At 32.7% G+C, this 23499-nt stretch overlaps 1 long non-coding RNA gene across 3 annotated transcripts in view; it reads left to right on the forward strand.

Moving 5' to 3' along the window:
- The window catches only part of LOC142318483 (uncharacterized), a 38082-nt gene extending 14819 nt beyond the window's left edge, over positions 1-23263 (forward strand). For 2 of the 3 annotated variants that reach the window (XR_012754943.1, XR_012754944.1), the window contains exons 2-3: positions 18953-19096; positions 23124-23263. This is a non-coding gene — a long non-coding RNA (uncharacterized LOC142318483). Of the gene's footprint in view, positions 1-10490; positions 10589-18952; positions 19097-23123 lie in introns of those variants that run through there. The other variant, XR_012754945.1, reaches the window with a different exon arrangement.
- The last annotated feature ends 236 nt before the right edge of the window (positions 23264-23499 follow it).

Raw genomic sequence — 23499 nt, forward strand, 5'->3', positions numbered from 1 at the left:
GTTCATTTTAAAATTATGATTGAATTATGTACAACACTTACTTTTGTTTCATCATAAACAAGCATGCAGAATAATTTCTCCCTTTCATTGATTTATTACGCCTTCTGGAAAGAAGCAGTTTTTTCTTCTCTATAATGTAATTTATTTTTAATTCAATATTTATTTTATGATACAAGTACAGTTAAGTATACGATAAAATTAGTTAATTTTTCTTCTATGTTGTCCGCTTCATTTTTAGATAAATATACTTATTGGTAGAAATAAATTTTATTTTAAAGTTCAATGCACCACAAAAAATTCATTGATTTACTCTTTGTTGATGATACCACAGTATCTGAAGATATACAATTACTTATCACAATTTGAAAATTCTGTCAGTATTTCAAAAAATCAGTGATTGGATGAATTGTAACTATCCAACTTTATGTTTGGTTAAAATTGTGATGTGGTTCAAAGGTTAACAGATTATAACATAAAAAATTAATGAGTTTAAAATCCATATTAATTATTTAAATACAAACAAATCAATTTTAAGGTAAGTATATTAAATATAAAAAATCACTACAAAATAATTCATAATTCAGAAGTTAGCATTTAAAATTATTTTGAATGCATATTTATGTGAAAGTTTATATTTTTTTTTTTTTATTAAGTAGTATTTTATTTAGTATTAGTAAAGTATTAATAAAGTATTAGTAGTATTTTATTTAGTAAAGTATTAATAAATTCTTTTCGTAAAAGAAAATCTTTTAATAACATTTTAGATAAATTTGTAGGAAAGTTTTTTAAATAGTTTAATAATTTATTAAAACTGGCAGAGGAAACACAATAAAGTTCTTTCACATAGTCTGAAGTATTCTGTTGAATTATACGAAAACAGGTCCACTGCCTGGTGTATTAAAAAGGTTTTTGGTTTTTTAATAATAACTGACCATTCTTTTCAGCAAATATTGCATTTCATAAATGTACATTCAAGGATAAGTTAATATATTTAACTTTCCAATTAACAGATTTATACTTGATAATTATGCGGGTAGTATTATCTTTAACGATAGTAGTAGAATTTCTACTACTAAAACAGAACAGAATTTCTGTTCCTCAACGTATAAAAGTTTTGGACGCTTGAGACATTCAAATTGACTTCATTTGCTACAAAATGAAATCATACTGCTTTGCTGTGTTTGCTACAAAATGAAACCATACTGTTCTGCTTTGAATGGTTTAGTAGAACAGAAACATTAAACAAGTCATCATAATTAGATGTTTATTATAATTACTCAATATTTCCCAATGTATTACAATATTATTTATAACTTGGAAGTGCTTTAAAAATTAAAATATTGAAGTTTTCATGAATTAAAATGGGGCTGTTGGTTCACTGTTTGGCAGTAATCCAGTGTTTTTCCAGTGATTGTATGTAAATGTGTATTGTGTAGCCTGATAGATATTATTAAATTTAAAATTCTATTTCAAATCAAGAATATGATTCTCACATAATAATATAAAACACTTTGATCTATGAGAAGAGTAAAAAGATTCCATTGTAGTTTGCGATAATGTATCTAATTTAAAAGATCAATTTTTTCAAAATTAAATTGTAAGATGTTTTTTATAAATATAATAAATTTTTAATTTAAATTTTCTGATTTATGTTTAAATAATAACTTCTAATTAGTATTTTTTCTATTAATGCCTTCCTACTTTTCTTCTAACTCTTTCCTGATGTATTCTGTCCTGTCTTTACATAAGTATATATGTCACACATCTATTCTAATTATCTCATAATATTTCTCCTTTTTATTAATTAATTTTTATATGTGATGGTGCTCTAATCAAGATTTCTGCACACTTTCTCTTGATTCTTTCTGATAAACGCTAAGTACTTCCTTTTATTATCCATGTAGGTAGGCCACTTTACATACCGATCTGAATAAAATAATTTTATATACTACTAATACTAAGTAATTTTTTTATGAGGTCTTTTTAAAAAAAAATACTGTTAGCAAATGCAATTAAATTTTTTAATTGGTTTTACGTTAATTTTCTTTTTAATCTATTAGGACATGCTTCACGTAATTCAAGCAATGACCAGTACTTGTTTCTACATCAGAATTATAAGATTTTTTTTTAGTATAGTTCTGTACCAATGCCTGAGTAATTAATAGCAAGATTGTTTAATTTCATTTATTCTTCCTTGAGAAATTTAATTTGTAAAATAGTTTTGTTCCATTAATTATTACAGTTTTATGTAACTAGTAAAAGTAAAATAAATATTTGGTTTCAAGGTAATATTATTGGTACATAATAATACGTTAAAAAAACTGCTTCCGGAACAGATAGGTACTCCATAGATAAACTAAGGGATTGTTTCAGCATTTAGCAGGTTGGATCAAGGGAAACTGTGCTGAACTTGAATAGAGTAGATTTTAACATAAAAAAGGCTTTAACCACAGTAATTAATAATTTAAAATATAAACATGAAATAATATGGTAAATATTTTGAAAATACTAAATATATAAAATAAATCATAATTAAGAAAGCATTATTGAACATTTTTTGAGCATATTTTTATATATTTTTTTTTTGTCTTCAGTCATTTGACTGGCTTGATGCAGCTCTCCAAGATCCCCTATCTAGTGCTAGTCGTTTCATTTCAGTATACCCTCTACATACTACATCCCTAACAATTTGTTTTACATATTCCAAACGTGGCCTGCCTACACAATCTTTCCCTTCTACCTGTCCTTCCAATATTAAAGCGACTATTCCAGGATGCCTTAGTATGTGGCCTATAAAGTCTGTCTCTTCTTTTAACTATGTTTTTTTTCTTTCTTCATCTATTTGTCGCAATACCTCTTCATTTGTCACTTTACCCACCCATCTGATTTTTAACATTCTCCTATAGCACCACATTTCAAAAGCTTCTATTCTTTTCTTCTCAGATACTCCGATTGTCCTTTCACTTCCATATAAAGCGACACTCCAAACATACACTTTCAAAAATCTTTTCCTGACATTTAAATTAATTTTTGATGTAAACAAATTATATTTCTTACTGAAGGCTCGTTTAGCTTGTACTATTCGGCATTTTATATCGCTCCTGCTTCGTCCATCTTTAGTAATTTTACTTCCCAAATAACAAAATTCTTCTACCTCCATAATCTTTTCTCCTCCTATTTTCACATTCAGCGGTCCATCTTTGTTATTTCTACTACATTTCATTACTTTTGTTTTGTTCTTGTTTATTTTCATGCGATAGTTCTTGCGTAGGACTTCATCTATGCCGTTCATTGTTTCTTCTAAATCCTTTTTACTCTCGGCTAGAATTACTATATCATCAGCAAATCGTAGCATCTTCATCTTTTCACCTTGTACTGTTACTCCGAATCTAAATTGTTCTTTAACATCATAAACTGCTAGTTCTATGTAAAGATTAAAAAGTAACGGAGATAGGGAACATCCTTGTCGGACTCCCTTTCTTATTACGGCTTCTTTCTTATGTTCTTCAATTGTTAAAAAAATTCTGGGCTTTTTTATTTTATTTTTTTAATTATATTATTTAGAAATTCATCTACAGATTTCTTTTGTAAAAGAAAATCTTATAATTTTGTTTTAATAAATTGGTGGGAAGGTCTTTTTAACAGTTAATTAATTTAATAGAAATTACAATTTATTTCAGGAAATACTTTATTTGTGGTTGTTCATTGGTTTAGAATTATTTTATTGCGTTTGTTTGAACCTTAAGTGTAATAAGGGGCTTTCTTGTAAGCCAAAGTATTGTATTGAGTATTGTATTGTGGTTATCTGCACTTAGACAAGTCCTTTGCGCTATGTCTGCCTATTCTTCTCTATTCCCAGTTAAAATTCTATTATCCTGATATTTCCCATTTCCTGTTAGATTGTCTGTAATCTTTGCTAATTTCCACCCTTTCTTTTTTACACCTTCTAGCATCACTCTAATTAATACTTTTCTTCTCATGATGTATTGCCAGTTAGCTTTACTATTCTGAATTAATGAGTTATCAATTCGATAATTCTTTTTGTCTGGGTTTTTCATCGGCGTGTCTGTTCTGAAAATTTTCTCTTTTGTGTTTTCCTATATCGCTGATTACGTAAGCTTCATAATTCTTTTGAACTTTCATCTTTTTTATTCATTTTATAAGTATCATCATCGCTTTCTTCATCTGTATTTCTTTTCTGACTGTTAATTGAACTGTGACTACTATCTTCATTATTCTCCATAATTCAATTATCCTAATAAAATTTAGTGAATTAACTATAAGTAAATTATTAGGAATTGTAAATGTGAAAAAATAATTTTTATTCTTTTGAATATCTCGAATGGCATATAAAATATATGCTTTATCTACCGCATTGCGTGTGCTATGCTTATATGTATATTTATAGAAGTATAATTTATTGCATTCTTTTTAGAATGTACCAATGCACTGTTTGCATCTATTTAAATTTTAAAATGTACAATGTACATAGTGCTGGTCTTGATTAGTTGTCTTAAAATGCAATAGATGACATTGATTGATGTGAAACTATTTGAATAGAGTTAAAAATTATTAAGTTGGTATTTATTTAATTAAAATAAATTATACTGCTAAAAATAAATATTTTATCAATTCATACTAATTTTTAATTGTTAAAAATTATTTCATCTCTAAATTAGCTAAAACCAACAATTTTTAAAAAACCTATATAAAACTATTTTTAAAGTACGCGGTCACACATCAGCGCCATGTGTTATACGTTATGAGAACTAACCCATTTATAATATATATAGCTCTAGCGTCTTGTGACGATTTTTGCTTACGAGTCAGTTGTTTTATTTTCCCATGCAAAAGTATATCTCAAAATCTCCGCGCAACGCGCCTAAAGAAGTTTTCATTTCAAAAATTTAAAGTAAAGAAAATTAAACTACCATTAAAGCTATTAGTATTAAAAAACCTGTAATCCATCAAAAAGTTGAAAAAAGGAATACTGATAATAAAGAATGAAGGAATTACCTTAAATACTATACTTGAAATTAATTTTGCACAGTCATCCTCTGTGTAGTCTATGGAAAACGATTTCTCTGCTAAAAACTGCAGAGAGCTACAGTTGGAAAAAGCATTTGTAGTTTTCCATTGCTTTGACCTGCGCAGTGATGAGAAGATTGAGTGATGTTGATATGGCCGTTTAAGTCCTCCTGACCTATGCCCTTAACAACTATTGAAAGAGTTGCTGCCCTCTTTCAGGAATCATTTCTTAGTCTGGCTCTCAACAGGTACTTCTCTGATACGGTTGCATCTTCGGTCTAACTACTCTGTATCACTGAGCACTCACCCCTTCACTATCGGTAAGGTCTCATGACTCGTAGAGGAAGAAAAATTAACTATCAAAATAATACATTTACAACTGTTAAGTTTATCGTCAATAATCTAGTAGATGCACCTTTACTAGTTACTGTCCATCTATCAGAATATATTTCCAACAATGAGATGGATGTGCGGTTAGTATAACAATCTTTGACGTCTGTCTATCCTGTCTGTGAGTTTTCAGTCAACATGTAACATTCACCGTTCAAGAGATCAGATCTCTGTTATCGTTCCGAGAACATAGGTTCTTGAGAAAACATTATCTAGTCGATCATTATTGTGACATTTCACTAGGCCCAAGAATTTTTGCCTTTAGTTCAGAAAACAAAATTGAAATTAGGATATATTATATTACACACTTAAAGCTATATTTTTCCAAATGCTTCTTTCTTCATGTATTTGCCGCCGCAACACCTCTTTATTTGTCACTTTATCCACCCATCTGATTAACACTCTCTTATAGCACCACATTTCGAAAATCTTTCACTCAGTCGTTTAAGTCGTTCTGACTTACGCCCTTAACTACTGAAAGAGCTGCTGCCCTTTTTCAGGAATCATTCCTTAGTCTGACTCTCAACAGATATCTCTCCGATGTGGTTGCACCTTCGGTCAGCTGCTCTGTATCACTGAGCGCTCAAGCCCCCTCACCGACGGCAAGGTCTCATGATTCATAGAGGGAGATAAAATTATGAAAGAAATACACAATATAAAATATAAAAAAATGCATTGTTTTATGACAAAACCTGATCCAAGGACCTAAATAACGGAGTTATCATTTCGCAAAATCTATTGACAAAATTTCATACTACGTCCGGTGAGAGTTAGCCTACAGTAATGTAAAGAAAACATCAGAATGTTCACTGCATGTTGATAGAATTAAGGAGCACTCTCCATCCAAATAGCTCCAAGCAGACAAGAAATACAACAGTTATAATAATCTAGTTTCAGTTTTATCTGTTCTGCTCAAATCATCTTGACTTTAAACGGAGCTATTAAATGCAGTCTTGCTTCGTGCCAACAGTAAAAGTAACCTATATTCCCATTCAACAGAGGGGGTGACCTCTCAAAAGTATTCTTTATTTCCTTGACAAACATATTTCTCCTTAAACAGTGGATAGCATGATCGTTTATTCTTTGTTACGTTATTGCGCAGAAGAAACCTGAATGATGAGATCTAACAACTCTTGCCATCGTTTCGTACTAACGTTCGGTTTCCTAAAATGTTTAGTAAAAAAATAATGTTTCTTTGGGGCTGTTGGTGTTTCATAACAGCTGTCGGTTAATGTTTGAAAATAAATTAATCTTTGAACGTGAAATATTTGTAAGAAAAAAAATTTGTTTTATCTATTTTGATAGTTTTCGTGATCGTCGATTTATTCAGACATTTTACTCAGACCAAATTTCTAACTGAATAAATTCATTCGTGTATTTTGATAATAGTTGCCAAACTACTCTTACACGAAGCACATCGGACTGGATATATTAACAAAATATAATGTCTACCTCATTATAGGATGTAAAGCTAAACGATACGTTTTTTTTGTGAAACCTCTGAAGATGATTATTTCAAAAAACTCTATTTTAACCAATTAAATCCAATTTTTTTTACGGGCATCAATTGCTATGGTGACGGATATAATGCGTGTGGATTGTACTCTGTTATCCGGATACAATCCAAACAAATGTGCAAAAATAATAGCACCCAAAATTAGCTGTGCATGTATATTTTCGCGTGTTCACGGCTCGATCAGGATATTGAGAGATTAACGATTTAGAATATTTATATAATTATAATTTATTAAAAAAATCAATGATAATGACAGTGGTAATAAAATAATAGTAAGCGACAGTAATAAAACAATTAATGGAAAATAGTAAATAAATATCAATCGTAGTAATCAAACCACAATAATAATAATCAGAATAATATTATTACGTGTCCATAAAAAATAAAAAAAATAAACAGAGATTACATTCAAAATATACATACAGAATTTAAAGTAATCGTCAGGATTTATTCACAGAGATAAATAATGAAAACTAGAATTCACAGTCCCGTTGACAAAAGATATTGACTGCTTGTCCTAACACTTTTAACCACTAGTCTTGTACGAGTCTCGTATTAATAACAATAGTACAGTAGATATGAGAAGTATAAAATTCTTTTACGGCAAATACCTTTGCTGTTCACAAATAAAACTTATCCTAACAGTTTATAAATGAAATTTAGTACGTAATTTCTTTCACATATAGTTAAACTCACCGAACCACTTGGTTTACTAGAATTACTCGTGATGTCACCATAATCGTGTCTAACTTGATTCACACTGGAAATTCGCTTCTTCACTGACCTCCTCGCAGAATGCTCTCGTTGACTGACGTCTCGCACTCCCGTCTCGTAGACTCGCACCGCAGACTCTCCTCACTGGACTGATGTCATAACTTCTCCTTGGACTGGTTCGCAGAACGCGTATCTCGCAGAACTGTATTTTAACTGGAATGGAATGGAATGCAAAGTTGGCAGGAGTCTATTACTCCCTACTTTATCGCAGAACCTGGACAGAGTCCCTTGCTGCTGGATCATTCTAATCGGGCTTGTTTTTTTAAAAGGTTATTTTTTTAATCTCTGATCTAATTTTTCAATTTTTGTCTATTATTATTTTAGTGAATTTAAGAGGGATTTAATCGCATTCCAATCCGTTGTTAAACCGGCGTTATCGAACCCATTTCATGGGCCGACCGCGGAAGGCTAGGCTTATAAAGCCTGTCCTCCCGACGTAATTCCCCTTCAGACCGTCCACTGAAGTCCTTTCGGTGCTAACTCTTTAATAGGCTAGCAGGAATACGCCACAACGGGGCACTAGCTATAAGGAGGGAGCAATGCGTCCCCTTTTCCGGAGGAGTCGCAATTGCTGGGTTATTTTGTCTTATTGTAAGTTTTGAAATAGGAGAGGTTGTGTAGAAGCTCTTCATCCGCTTCTGGTATGGCTGCCCTTCAGGACGCATCTCTGCTGGGCTCTGTTCCGGACTCCAGTCCGTGATGTTGAGGCGAGTGGTTGGTCTTCCTTCTTCTTCTTCCGAAGACCTCTTCGTTCTTCTTTGGCCTGCACTTTCCAAGAATTGGTAGTAACCGAAGTTACATACCATGAATTTTAACTGATCTTCTCGTTGGTATTTATACTCCTAGCCTCTTTACCTGCCGGATCGGATCCGACTCGAAGCTTGAGAACATCGACCGAGGCTTTCGTTCCCCTTGCATTCCAAACCTTGGTCCGACAACTCTTGTTACAGTACAAACATTTGTTTATTCTGTGCCAGCGGGCAGTATTAAAAAATATCATTGTTAAACGGACCTGTTACCTTTACTAAGTCCCTTTCTGGATTCCTCCCGTTATTATATTTTCTTGTACTACTTTCTTCTTAATAGTAGGAATCCGTTACTCAGGCTCATTATACCGGTCTGCATATATATAAAGAAATGCAATTAAAAAAAAATTCATTAAGTAATTGTTGGATTTATTCGCAAGCAACATACATTACACGTTTAATAAGTACAATTTATATTTTATATTAAGAACAAAGTAATGTTAAGTTGCAGTAGAAGGATTCAGTGGCGAAAAAATAATTTCACTGAATTTATGGCGATCTGTGTTATCGATGTATTAGAACTTTTAATTGATGTAACCTTTCTTCTCGTTGAAACTTGCCGGTTAAGCCGACTACTATGTTTCTTGGTGGTCTGGTAATAAAGGCGACGTTATTGCCAGAGCTAATACCGATAACGTTAATTTATAAACTCGTAATCTGTAACTTAAAATGAAGAAAGAAATAATTACGTTCAGAAAAACAAATTTACAACGGATAAAATTTAACGAACAAATATAAAGAAATGTAAAAACAATATTTACTAACTGGGAACACATTACGTACAAATTTTTAGCGAGTAAATGAACTTATAAATTTGCAGGGAAGTAATAATACAAAGTGCATAGTGTTCAAAGTTGTTACCGGCTTGAAATCAAGATACATACTTATTCTCCGATGTAAATCTTTCGGGGGTTCCGGAGGTAAAACAGAAAAAGAGAGGGAGGTATCAGTTAACAGCTTGGAAAGCAACAAGTTCAGCATTCTTGATTGCCTTTTTATATACATAATTTCTTTTATCAGAAAGCCATTGAAATTTATTTAAGATAGTACAGTTTTGATTGAAAATAAAAGTTTAAGCAAATCAATTCGAACTATCAGAAACCCATTTTTTGTCGTAGAGCTTATTAATTAAATTAAAAAAACCTTTTTAAATATATTATTTTAAAAATAAGTTTACTATATATACATTAAAACCTGAGTTAACGGAATCCTATCTACAGCGGAAAATTTCCCTGGTCCCGTGAATTTTACCGAAGATAAAATGTTAATTTTGGTTGAAGCGGAAACGGGAAAAATCTCACCAGTTAACGGAAACATTTATTGAGAATCGTCTAGAGTACTGTAGTAATTTATGCAAAAACATATTGTATACCCGTTTAATGCTATACATATAAAATAGAATACGTATATTGTACAGTACTATACATACTGTACTACGCTATGTTAGAAATTACTCTATATAAACAATAATAAAAATTAGTCATGTCAGAGTTGTAACTAATAAATTTCGCATTTAACATTACATAAATGTCAGAGAGTGTTAAAACCTTGTACAGGTAACAGCGGCACAGTCCGTAGTTGTTTTGTCTACATACAGTAACCTAGTCATTATGCCTACTGCCCTGTGAATCAACACTAATCATTCCTTATCTCTGTCACAATTTTTATTAAATTATGTAGTTGCCAGTATACGTAACTTATCCATGTGTCGTTTTTGTTTATATTACAACAGGTTCTTTGCTGTGCGCGTGTATGTATATATGCATTTTTGTTTTCCGTTCATTCGCTGAATTTGTCATATTAATTTTAATTTTTTATTTTTACGTTTCCATATTACAGTTTATCGAAAGTTAATTTAAATTATATTTACTAAAGTGTATTAGTTTAAGGTCCCGAAATTCGTTATTCTTCAACATTATCATTCCTAGATTTAAGATTTTTTAAATTAAAATAATAAAATTGTTTTACAATCCAGGTATAGTGTTCAGTATGTGTAATATTAGACATTTTGTGCTTACGAATTCGCTAACGAACTACTGTACGCAATCAACGGCTGAAAATGAAATGGGGTTTGGTAAGTACATTGCCATATATTTTCTTTTTAATTGTATAGTCCGCTAGTTCATCTCTGTATTTACGGGAATCCTGTTCACAACGGAAAATATTTTCGGTCTCGCCTAATTCCGTTGTCAGATTTGACTGAAAAAAACCAACCCGAAAATTAGAACTAAATAATTCAATATTAATAAGGAAGTAGTAGTAAAAAACCTAACGTTAGTAAAATAAAAAGATGGCTGTAAACAGTGTTGAAGAAACAATTTTAATTCTAATGGTACCTTATATATAATGGTGGAATAAGAGTGCGGTTTGCATTACTATTGTTAATGCGTGCAACTTGTGATAAATTTTACAACTGACAACAATTAAGGATTTCATAAACAATATTCAACTCTTTACAACTACAGTTGCCTAATTAAAAAACCGTATCAGAGTCATTTACTGAATTATTTGCATTTAGTGTATTCAGTATGTTTTACCAATATTTTATGTTAGTACAAACTATTAAGAAGTTTTCTACAAAACTAGGTAAGTAATTTGAATAGTAATATTGGTCATTTTCCACTGTAGGAATGCACGGCTTAAAACTGTTTATTTACAACAATGAAATAAACGAGTTAACAATAGTAAAATAATTTCAATAAACTAATTATTTTATATTTAACGTTAATTAGACGAGGTTAGCGAGCATAGGTTATGTTTGGTTAGGTTATGATGCACGTACGATTCTTTAGTACGTGAAATCAACATTATTTAACCAAACACTCTGCGCTCGCTAACCTTGTCCAGTTAACATTATCATCGTATATATTTGTTAATTCAGTAATTACTGCTAATAGCCGAGTTGTTTTAATACCTGAAGTCTATAGAAAAAAGTTTAAGCCGTGCAGACCTGTATTGGAAAAGGCCCATAATATTTTATATAAAAGAAAAATAGTACACCATTATTAAACAGTGTAATTTGGATGTAGTTTAATATTAATTGTAAGAAAGTTAATTTATTGTGGAAATTGAATTAATTTAACTTTTATATTTAAACACTTTATAAGGCTGTACAATTTTTTCTTTTTTTTAAAGAAGTATTTAAACTGGCGTGTATTAAGTTAAATAAAAATGACTACTTTGTTAGCTTAGCCAAATATGTTTTTATTCTTATTTTAATTTAAACAATATAAATAAGCTTATTATATGCTATTTAACGTTAATTAGAGAGGTTATCGAGCATAGGATTATGTTGATGTACTTGCGATTCGTCAGTACACGGAGTCAACAAAATTTAAATTGTTTAGTAATTTTTATTTTCATTAAAAAATGGGGTCTTTTCTGTTTACCCCCTCAGTGATTTTCTTTTACGTTACATATTATTATTAATAGCTCATATTATAATTATATGCGATTTGAAGGTATTTGCAGAGAAATTACATAATCTAACCAAACTTAATCTGCGCTCGCTATTCAAGGTTAGTGCGTAAGTTAAGTTTAGTTAGATTATATTTATAAGCCACCGGGTTGGTCTAGTGGTGAATGCGTCTTCCCGAATCAGCTGATTTGGAAGTCGAGAGTTCCAGCGTTCAAGTACTAGTAAAGCCGGTTATTTTTACACGGACTTGAATACTAGATCGTGGATACCGGTATTCTTTGGTGGTTAACCACACATCTCAGAAATGGTCGTACTGAGACAGTACAAGACTACACTTCATTTACACTGATAGATATCATCCTCATTCATCCTCTGAAGTATTATCTGAACGGTAGTTACCGGAGGCTAAACAGGAAAAAGAAAGAAAAGATTATATTTATAATTATAAGCATATAATTACAACCTGAGCAACTAATACTTAATACATAACGTAAAGAAAAAATAAAAAGACCCAAAAAATTTACTTTTTCCATCTTAAATAAACGTTATTATTAATTTTTTCATGAAATCTGAAGTTGCATAAAAAAAGTGGCGGTGCGATAACAAACAAGATTTATTATTTATATAATTACTTCATAAAAATACGTAATAAATTTTTTTTTTATACCAAACACTAGAATGAGGGGTTGATAATTCTTTTGTGGACAAGCCGTATTATTTTTGTATTATTATTTCTGTTTAAGTGTGATTTTGTAGTGTGTTATTTTTTGTAGTAAGGTAACTTGTTCAGTACGTAATTCTTTACAAATATTTTCTCACTGTTTTAAAACATACACCAACGTATTTAGAAAATTAAAAGGAATATAATGTTGCAGCTACAGAAAATACGATTTAGTTCGGTATTAACCTTGTTAATGTACCAATGTTACACCGATAACTTTTTCCATAAAACCATAAAATTTTGAACAGAATTTGATGAGATGTTTTGTCGTAACAGTTTCAGTTATTATTATTGTCATGTTGAGTGACCAGTGCTGCTGTTGTGTTTCATCTTTTTTTCCTTGTTTAGCTTCCGGCAATCACCGGTCAGGTATTACTTAAGGGAATGAATGAGGATGAAATGTATGAGTGAGTGAGTGTAAGTGAAGGTGGTGTAGTCTTGTACAGTCTCAGGTCGGCCATTTCTGAGATGTGATTAATTGAAACCCAACCCACCAAAGAACACTATCCGCAACAGAACGGTATCCACAATATAGTATTCAATTTGTATAAAAGTAACTGCCCGTACTAGGATTTTAATGTTGGAACTCTCGACTTTGAAATGTTGCATCACCAGCCCATTCTCCAGACCTGTCAGTATGCAACTATTTTCCCTGTGCTTATCAAAATTCTAGAGTGTTTAATCAGTAGACCTGATAACATTGAAGATCCAAAACCTCCATATATTAAAAAAAAATAGAGCTATGCCAGATAACATGATGCAAAATCTATGAAATAAATTATAACGGTACATAGAAAACGGTGAAGAATATTTGTCTGATATGTTATTTAAAAATTGGAAGTTTTATCAATAAGTAGCTTTACATTTGATATAATTATATATTAAAACATGCTTAGGTAAATTGCATTTTTATTATTTATTTCATATTTTAACCACCAGGACCTGTGTATTAGCCATTATAGTGAATTTGTTTATAGAATTATAAAGCTGTATTGGTGTAAGTAAATATTTATGTAGGATACTTAAAATTTAAAAATACTGTTTTCTAGTTTTTTAATTAATGATTCTAATTTTATAGAAAATAACATTTCTCAGTTCCTGTTATATTTTCTATTACTAGAGACTGAGGATATAAGTAATTTATTTTTCGAAAAACTTACTATCACCAAAATAGTTGCTTTCTGAAATTTGTTAAATACATAATTTGATTGTTTATGCCTGTACAAAATTTTAAATTATATAGTTCATGTTTGAAGTACATACTGACGTGGATAACACTTACTCATTGTCATAAATGCAGGCCTAAAATCTTAACATTTTTACATTTCTGTGATTTTTTTTTGTCATAAATTAAGATGAGTTGAAAGATAAGTGACTAAGCTTCCAGAGGTTATCAGGTATTTACCTTATGAAAAACTGTTTACATATAAACTGCATCTCACTTCCTTGAGATTTCTATTCGTCCTAAAATACAAATTTTTAAAATATTTAACCTCCACTACCTTTGTATTTTATCCTTTTTGTTGTCACTAAATATGTCAGAACTTGAAGTTATTCTGTAATTTAAAAGTGTGTTGTTTAGCAATGACATAGCACATTAATTCTTTTAGATAGAAATAAACCTATGTCATTGCTAAAATGATTTTTTTCAAAATCTCATCTTCTTTTTCAATCCTTATTTAACCACACTAGGGCAACCGGTAACCGCCTGAAAGACGTTGCTTCGGTTGGCCTAATGTGACGCGGCGATGACTAACCATCCCCCATCAGCAGTGTCCTACCCATTGGACAATCACCCATCGGGGTCTCCACTGGTTCACCGAGACGTTGCGACCTCCGCTTCTGGATGCCGCAACGCCCCTCCCCAGAAGAGCTACCCTTCCCGTCCCTACCTCTAGTCGGGGTCCAAGTATGCCGGAACGCATACCACCCCCGATCCTCGCGCGCCCACCCCTCATATCTCGAGGGTCTTTCATGCATCATCAGTGTACTCCGACCTGTCCACTCTTGCGAGTGTCCAGGCCAGAGTAACCTCTGCAAGATAGCTGCCTCCCTGGCCCTACACGGTTCCGCGCTTCGACCCCTCTGGCTACATCATTTTTTTTAGCCAGCTTCCCCCCCTTTTTTTTTTTTTACCGAGGCACACATGGTGTATTACAAAATACAAATCATAAGATACATAAAAGTACATAAAAATCAAAATCACAAATCAAAATACACAACTCCTATGTATAAACATCATTACACAAATAAAAGAAGTACAAGTAAATAAATGCTACCATGGCATATGTCCCAAAATCACAAGTCAAAATACATAACTCCTATGTATAAACATCATTACACGAAGAAGAATACAAATACAAATCAAAATCATATGACATCAATACATAACTCCTATGTATAAACATCATTACACGAATAAGAATCAAAATCACAAGTCAAAATACATAACTCCTATGCATAAACATCATTACACGAAGAAAAGAAATACAAATACAAATCAAAATCATATAACATCAATACATAACTCCTATGTATAAACATCATTACACGAATAAGAATCAAAATCACAAGTCAAAATACATAACTCCTATGCATAAACATCATTACACGAAGAAAAGAAATACAAATACAAATCAAAATCATATAACATCAATACATAACTAACTCCCATGTATAAACATCATTGCACGAATAAAAGGAATACAAATAAACGAATGCTGCTATGGTATACGTACCGTAGTGCACTGACACACCTCCTTTTTTTTTTTTTTGTTTTCTCCTCTCCTCCTTTTTTCCTTAACACCCTAACACTAAACAATTATAAACAGACATCTTATCCTAAACACCATGTGCGCCCGTACATATTAAGCATATTAGACACAAATAAATACATATGAGCCACACGAGGTCCTGCACCGCCGCGCTCCTGTTGGCGTAGAGTAGGATGCCCCGCATCACTTTGCGCATACATCGCTCCCCGTCCTGTGTCCAGCCGTCCCACAGTCGAGGCACTTCGTCGGCGCCGTGCATTCAAACCGCTTGTGCCCGACGGCGCCACAGTTGAAACAGTTCTGGGTACGATCTGCACCCGTACAGTTGGCGGACACATGACCGCTCGCCCAACATCTGTAGCAGTGATTGTCCTGCCTACGCAGATCAACCCGGCAGGACTGCCAACCCACCAGTAGCCGTCCTGCAGCAACCACCTTCTTAGCCGTCGAATCCGTCCCTAGGACCTGCTGGACCTAGGATCTCTTCTCCACACGCAGTGGCATCCAGGTCTTTGACAGTAATTGCCACCGGCCTGGTGGCCGCGTTCCTCTCCACCACCTTCACGAGAGGTGCCGCCGCTGCTACCTTTTGTGTCAGCACGGGCACAACCTTATCTGCCTCCTTGACACGTACCCGGACCTCTTGACCTCGGCCTTGCCTGACCGAGAGAATGCTCGGGGCGAACTCCATCCCCACCGACGACTTCACCGTTCGCAGAAGATCTGCATACGTGGCCCCTTCCTGCCGCATGACCACCGTAACCGCCTTCGGACCCTGTGGGGGGCCGTCCTTCCTCGATGCTCCCACCCCGAACAAGTGAAGCGACGTTTTGGTGCCTCTCCTGACGGACCAAAACTCCGCCACCTTTTTAACCAAGGTCCCCATGCGGTCGCCGGTCGACACCAAAATCACCGGCCGGCTTTCCGCCTTCTTCAGCCTGTCCATTCCCTCTATCAGGCCGTCCACCGCCATCCGTCCTTCGCCAGAGATCAAAAGCACATAGGTAGGTGCATTACCTTGCACCTCCTCGTCTTCGCCAACGACGTCCACCGACGACACCTCTTTCAGTAAGAGACCAGCCCTCAGCTTCCCCTTTCGAAGCCTAGCGAAAGCTCCTGGAGCCTGGACGCTAACATGCTGGGCATATAGCCCCTGCATATCACCGTCTACATTCACAACATAAACCCTCGGTGTTGCCTCCTCTTCTGCCGGAGGGCCATTCTTGTTTTCCACCATCTTGAACAGTTCCTTCTCCCACCTCCTGTCCACCACATTTTTCAAATCTTCCACGGAACCCTCACGGAGGACCACCCTGACGTCAAGGTTCCCTTCCTCGACCGTTTGAGTCCCGAGCGTCGCCGTAATTTTTGGGTGCGAGGCCTCATAGAGTGCGTATACCACTGCCGCCAGATTATCCGCCTTGTCTCTGAGCCTGTACGCGCTGTCCTTTATCTCCTTTTTGGTGTTGACGTTGCGTCGTACCAATGCAACAAGATTATCCACCTCTTCCAGCAGACTATCCAGATCTGTCCCGTCAGATACATCATCTTCACTGCTACTAGCCGCCTCAAGCCTCCTCTTAGCCGGGCGCGCTCCCATCTCCTCATGCTCCATGGAGCTGACACCTCGAGCGCCCACCGGAGACCACTCTTGTGACGTGTCGGGACACGACATCACGAATCCAACCGCGTCTCTGTGAAAAAGGCGCGATTACTAGCTAATTACCCAGCTAACTCCACCTCACGCCGCTGGAAGCGCTGCCGACACCGTCTCCCGTACTCTGAATGGAGTCGAACTAATCGATAGTCTCGAAAAGAAGTATAAACAAACTACCGTCACCTAGGCAACCTAGGCAAACGCAAAACTAACATAAATAAGTAACAAATCAAAAATACACGGGCCAATTCCGCCAAAAATGAGTTTGCAGACTTCAAACAACAAAAAACAAAAACACCCAAATGCCGCCAACACTGTTTTTTTAAAAAGAAAAAAAGAACTCAACTGTTTGCCGCCACGCGGCCACCGTATTTCACACTAAAAGTTTTATATCTTCACTATTTGCTAACCTATCTTAAAAATTTTTTCACCCACGCACACATCTAACTCTATATTTTAATATTATACATACCAAAACTCACAAATACCCGAAAAAACCACACAAAATACTGTAACCTCCGGAGCTCCGTAATGGCTGGCTTCCACCTACGAGTCCAGCACTCTACTCCAAAATCTCATCTAATTACGTTTTTTATTACTCTTACATTTTAATTTAATTTTTTTTTTTTTTTTTTTAATTTAGAGAGTGTTTTCACCCCAAGAAAATCAATTATTATTGAAAGCATGTATATATAGTACAGTAATTATCTTCCTACACCTTTTAGTTAGAAATGTATTTGATAGGAAAAACTACAATTACAGCATAGAAGAAGTTGCCTAATGATGAAATTATAGTTAGAAAGGTACTATTATTAATAGTATACTACTACTAAGTTAGTAGTATTTACTATTATTACTGGGATTTTTTTGTGTTTATTCTTTAAGATTACATTTTTAAAGTTTGGTAAAAACACCAGGGTCGAAGTCCCTGGTGCTCCAGCCCGTGAATATAGGAGGTGGTCCATCACTACCAGCTCTGGTGCCAGTGATTGTCATCAAGATCGCTTAATGATCGCTGGCTGTGTGGCCTTCCTACACTCTCCAGTCTGCAATGCGTCACCACTGAGTGGTCACCACATACCAACCCACTGGAGTTTGTCTAGTGATGAACTCATCATGGCATATCAGCTTAATTTGAAGGCAAGAGTTCTAAGGTTCAAATCCTAGTAAAGGTAGTTTTTTTTATACAGATTTTAATACTAGATTGTGGATACTGATATTTTTAGTTGGTTTGGTTTCAATTAACCACACATTTCAGGAATGGACACCCTGAGACCATCGAAGACTACACTTGTATGGTCTTGTAACCGAGTGGATTTTTACATTATAGTAATCGTTTGTGATAGTGTGATACATGGTTGTTGGTTGATAGTTATTCAATCATGAGTCTCAATTTGGCTGAGACCATACAAGACTACACTTCATTTACATTCATACACTACCATTCTCATTAATCATACATTCATTTATTCAATTTGATTTAAAATCATCTATATAGATTAAAAAAGTGATTAGTGAAAGAAGAGAGCCTTGTGGTAAACCAAATTCGGTTCAACATTTTTTACCAATTTTTTATATAGGGTAAAGATGTGAGAGTAAACAGCTTTAATGGTATGCCATGAAAAATCCATATTTTCCATTTTTTTAGAAGCCTTGAATTGGGCACTATGTCAAATGCAATAGACAAGTCTAACAAATTGGCTAAGTCTTTTTACCATCATTAAAATTATTTGTTAGAAATTTTCACAAGCTCAGTTGTACCATCTGCAGTGTACTTATTTCCTTTTGAAATCCAAATTGATTTGTATTTATTAATTTATATTTATTTATGTACTTTACTAATTTTATTATTTCTAACATTATTTCAGATTGTGTGTAAACTTATAGGAAGATAATTTTCATGCATAAATTTGTCACCAGATTTAAATATATGAATTATGTTAGCAGTTTTAAAATCAATTGGAAAATCATACACTCTGTTAATATTAATGATAAGGACTGTACTAGGAAAGGTATTATTTTTTTAAACAAATATTATTTGTATTACCAATAATTATATGAATAATATATGTATTATAATTATATGAATTATTACGCTTCTGGTAATGGGATACATAAAGAAAGATTTACAGATTAAGTTATTTTTATTCCTACTTTTGTGCTTTCATAAATTGATTCAAAGTACATATCAAATGTGTGCAAGTTTTAATTCCTAATGCATAGCGTGTACTGCATTTAATCATGAAGATGACCAGAATTTGTTATCTGTTGTATAAAAATAAATATACTGCTCTAAAGAGTAAAATAGTTAAAATACTCACTGTAACGATTCCCAAGCTCTATTTCAGCACTGACTAATTTCATTGCAAAATCTTGTAGATGCTGCCTAAAATTACAGAATAAGCTTTGATCCAACTCTCCAGCATCAGCTGCATGAATAAATAAATAAAAATTATTAATAGTAAATATAAAGATAAATTATTATAAATATGAATATCTGCAACAAAAATACAAGCCAATAAAAACAACTAAAAAGCATAACTTTAAATATTGTATTGATGAGAAAAATCCTGTTTAGCCATTTATAGATACTTAAAACAGCTCATTTTTACATTACACCGTCAAAGAAATCCCTAAACAGATATTTGCAGCAATTATGCCAGCTTATTTCAGTAGTTTTCTCATAAATTATTGAAATCAATAAAAATTATTACAAATTAAATACTTTATAAAAAATGTGAAACTAACAGTTACAAACAACTTTTCACATTTCTTACATTACACTAAGTAAACCTACAATTTGTTATATTTGCCTACCACTGCCATGTTCAATAAAATTGTTCTCATAAATTACCAAAGTTAAACATTAGTAGTTTCACATATCTGTTGGTTGTAAGAGGGTAATGAGAGTAACAATAAACACCTTTAATAAATAAAATAAAGTAACAATCAAGAGCTGAAGACACAAAATATTAAATTAAATAACTATGTATGTTAAAAAGTAAGTTAGTTCTGCTACCTATTAATTCACCTTCTAATGAAAATTATAATATAAAAAACCTGTTGTCAGTAAACAATCTATTAAAATAATTAATAGTTTCCATTTTAAGTTTATTTCACATGTTGCAACATCTAGAAATGAATCATAATATTGAGTAACATACATCAGACATCAATCTTCAGACATCAGACAGCTCCAATCTTCATTCAAAACAGCAATCATAGAATTTACATCTTGAAGGTGTTACCTTCAATTACCTCACAAGGTAATTTTACAGATATTCACTAAATGCCTTTTGGAAAAGTTGTACTAGCTGCTTCACAGTCATTTGTCATTAAAAAATTATTACTAAGAAATACAGAATCTTATTAAATGGTCATAAAAATAAAATGGCGTTTACAGAAATGGCATTTAAGTTAGGGTTTACAAAAACGTGAATGAGCCATTTTTTGGTAAAATAATGTCAAGATATAATACATGGATATAAAACCAGATATAATAAAATATATATATACCTTACTTCAGTTTTAAAGTTCTTCAATTTCTGAAACGGTTAAAGGCTGTGCCCACATTCAAATTATTTTTTTAAGTATTTATAACCATTTGTAAATAATTCTTGCCTGAATTTTGGTATTCCCTAATCTCAAAAATGTTCTCAATTTTAATTTTTTAAATTTTTTGATTGAATTTTTTTCTTAAACCTAGTTTAGATTATGAAAGAGACATTATGTTCGGTAGTGCATGTTAATAGAATGTTTCCCTAATTATAAATTGATTTTTAACTGGTTGTGTTTATTTGATTCTGCAATTTCATGTTATTCTTATATTGTTTAATATAATTGTTATTTATATATTTTCTTGAAGACTAAATTTCATATAAAATTAGCATATCTTTTAAAATAAAATCAGTACCTCCTTCCTTATGTAATTAATGTGATTGTAAGGTAGACCTGCGGATTGATTCTCCCCATACTCTTCCCAGCATGTTTCGCGTCAAATTTATCCATTTTTGTACCGAATGGGTCAGCTACCTTTATTCCACGTAATATTCCATGTATAAAAATACAAAGTTCCATATATAAAGTAAAGGTACGATGATACCTACTGGTATCATCGTGCAAGTGGATAACTATGGTTAAATATAAAAGTTGCAGTTATCCATAGCAACAATATTTTTGTCTTATTAATTTTCTTAATACTGTGACTAACAGTAAAAACGTATTGAGATGATTTAAACTATTATAAATAGTATAAATATAATAACTAATAAAATGAAAGGCAAACTAATATTGGTAGCATCTCTCATAGCTGTTTGTGTAGCAGCACAGTGGTGGCGGTATGTAAATATTTAACTAAAAAAAAGTAATTGTAATTTTAACATTTTAATTCTATGACCATTTAATAAGATTCTGTAATTTTTTAGTAATAATTTTTTAATGACAAATGACTGTGAAGCAGCTAGTACAACTTTTCCAAAAGGCATTTAGTGAATATCTGTAAAATTACCTGATAGGGTTCATACAGTAGTTAACACCTTCAAGATGTTACTTCACTATTTGTTAATTTGTTTTTAACTCATTCTGCGAGTAAAAAAAAGTGGTTTGGTTCAAACGCCAATGAAAGACTAGCAATATGAGAATCATAGTGTGAAAAGATTGTGTGTGTGTGTGTGTGTGTGTGTGTGTGCGTGTGTGTGCGCGCGCGCGTGGGGGCGTAGGTGCGCGCGCGTGTGCGTGCGTGCGTTTTTTGACATTCCTTCAGCTGATGAGCAAATTGTTATTTTATTGTAATTCCAGTATGATGATCACATGCCAGAGGTTGCATAAACTTTATAAGATCTCTATTTGGCCAAACAGAAAAAGAATTTCCCATCATGCGACAGATATGTCAGCACAGTGACCAATGTGCAAGGTTAGAAGAAATTGTGTAGTAAGGTATTAGCAAATGAAAATATTACGACATATGCTTGATAAATAAAAAAAATAGAAATATCAAATGAATTTTATGAAAAAAGTAGTTTTCTAACCGTTAACTTGCAAGACAAATTTAATTGCATCTGTAGTCTAATATTAAATCTCAATTTGCTACATGTGAAAAAATGGAATAGAAATATATATTTTTACAATGAATAAAAGAGAACACCGGGCCAGTAACAAGCATGAATCAGCGCTAAGTTAAGCATATAAATTGCTATGAAAATAGAATTAAAAAATACTAAGAATCCAAGAATGTATATATATCCTTACTTAAATAAAATATAGAAAAGAACGTGATAAAAAAGGTTAACAAGCATTTTGTTAAAAGATCATATAATGTTAAGTTTACAAACATCACAAATTTGTTAAAGCATTTATTTCACTGGTAAATTATACATTTGTTGTAATGTTGATATGAATATAGTAGACATTTTATGCCGCAATATATAAACATACCTATCACAGCCAGACTATTTTTAATAAACGACTGCCGCACATTATCAGTATGAAGCGTATGTGTTGCAGTCGCCTTATATAGCAATCCTGACTGTTTTTATATTTTTGTTTGTTTGTTTGTTTGAGGATGGGTTATGTCTCAATGTCGCATACCAATATCATAATCTTTCATGAGATGAGATTTTTAGCAGTTGAAATTTAACGAGCATGATCGGATTTCAAATCCAGAATCTTCTGGACGAAACGCAAAGAAAATGTGATTTCATAATCATTCTATCACGTATATAAACTAGCAAGCAGAACCTAGTTTAGTATAGCAGTGGATTGAGACTATTATTTTAGTTGAGGTATTCATAAGAAAAACATTAAGGAGATTTTTTCATAGTATTGTTTATAAATATAATTATAATTTTTTATACAGTTTCTCTATTTTAATCACTAACTGATTATATTTTGTTACACAAAATATAATTCATATTAAAAAATTAGTTAATTAAAATTATAGATATTTCTATTTTAGATCTCATCTATCTCAAGATGTATTTTTTAAATCATGTAATGTTACGATCAAATCTTTTTACCTGAATTCATGTGTATAATTTGCAGAACAAGACGTCGTCGTGCAACACCTCCCAGTCTACCACGTCCACGTCGATTAATTTATCCAGTCGGTATCTGCCCTATATGCAAGAACATAAACTGCTTGGTAATAAGGCAGAAGATAGTTTATATTTAGCTTACTTCCAAAAATGGTAAGCTAATATTTAAATATCATATTTTGAGGAAAATCATTAATATAATTAACAATAAGTAAATTTAAATGAGGATAAGTATAAATTTATTGTTCACTGAAGGTCTGGGCGTACATGATGCTTCTAACCTTGTACATGCCAGTACAAAAGCTTATTTACTTTAAATGTTTATTTTGTTTTTCGTAACTTGGTTTCATCATATAATTCATTAAACACTATGTCTAACATGT

Source organism: Lycorma delicatula, chromosome 1 (assembly GCF_047948215.1).
Source record: "Lycorma delicatula isolate Av1 chromosome 1, ASM4794821v1, whole genome shotgun sequence".
In the NCBI taxonomy this organism is placed as follows: Eukaryota; Metazoa; Arthropoda; class Insecta; order Hemiptera; family Fulgoridae; genus Lycorma; species Lycorma delicatula.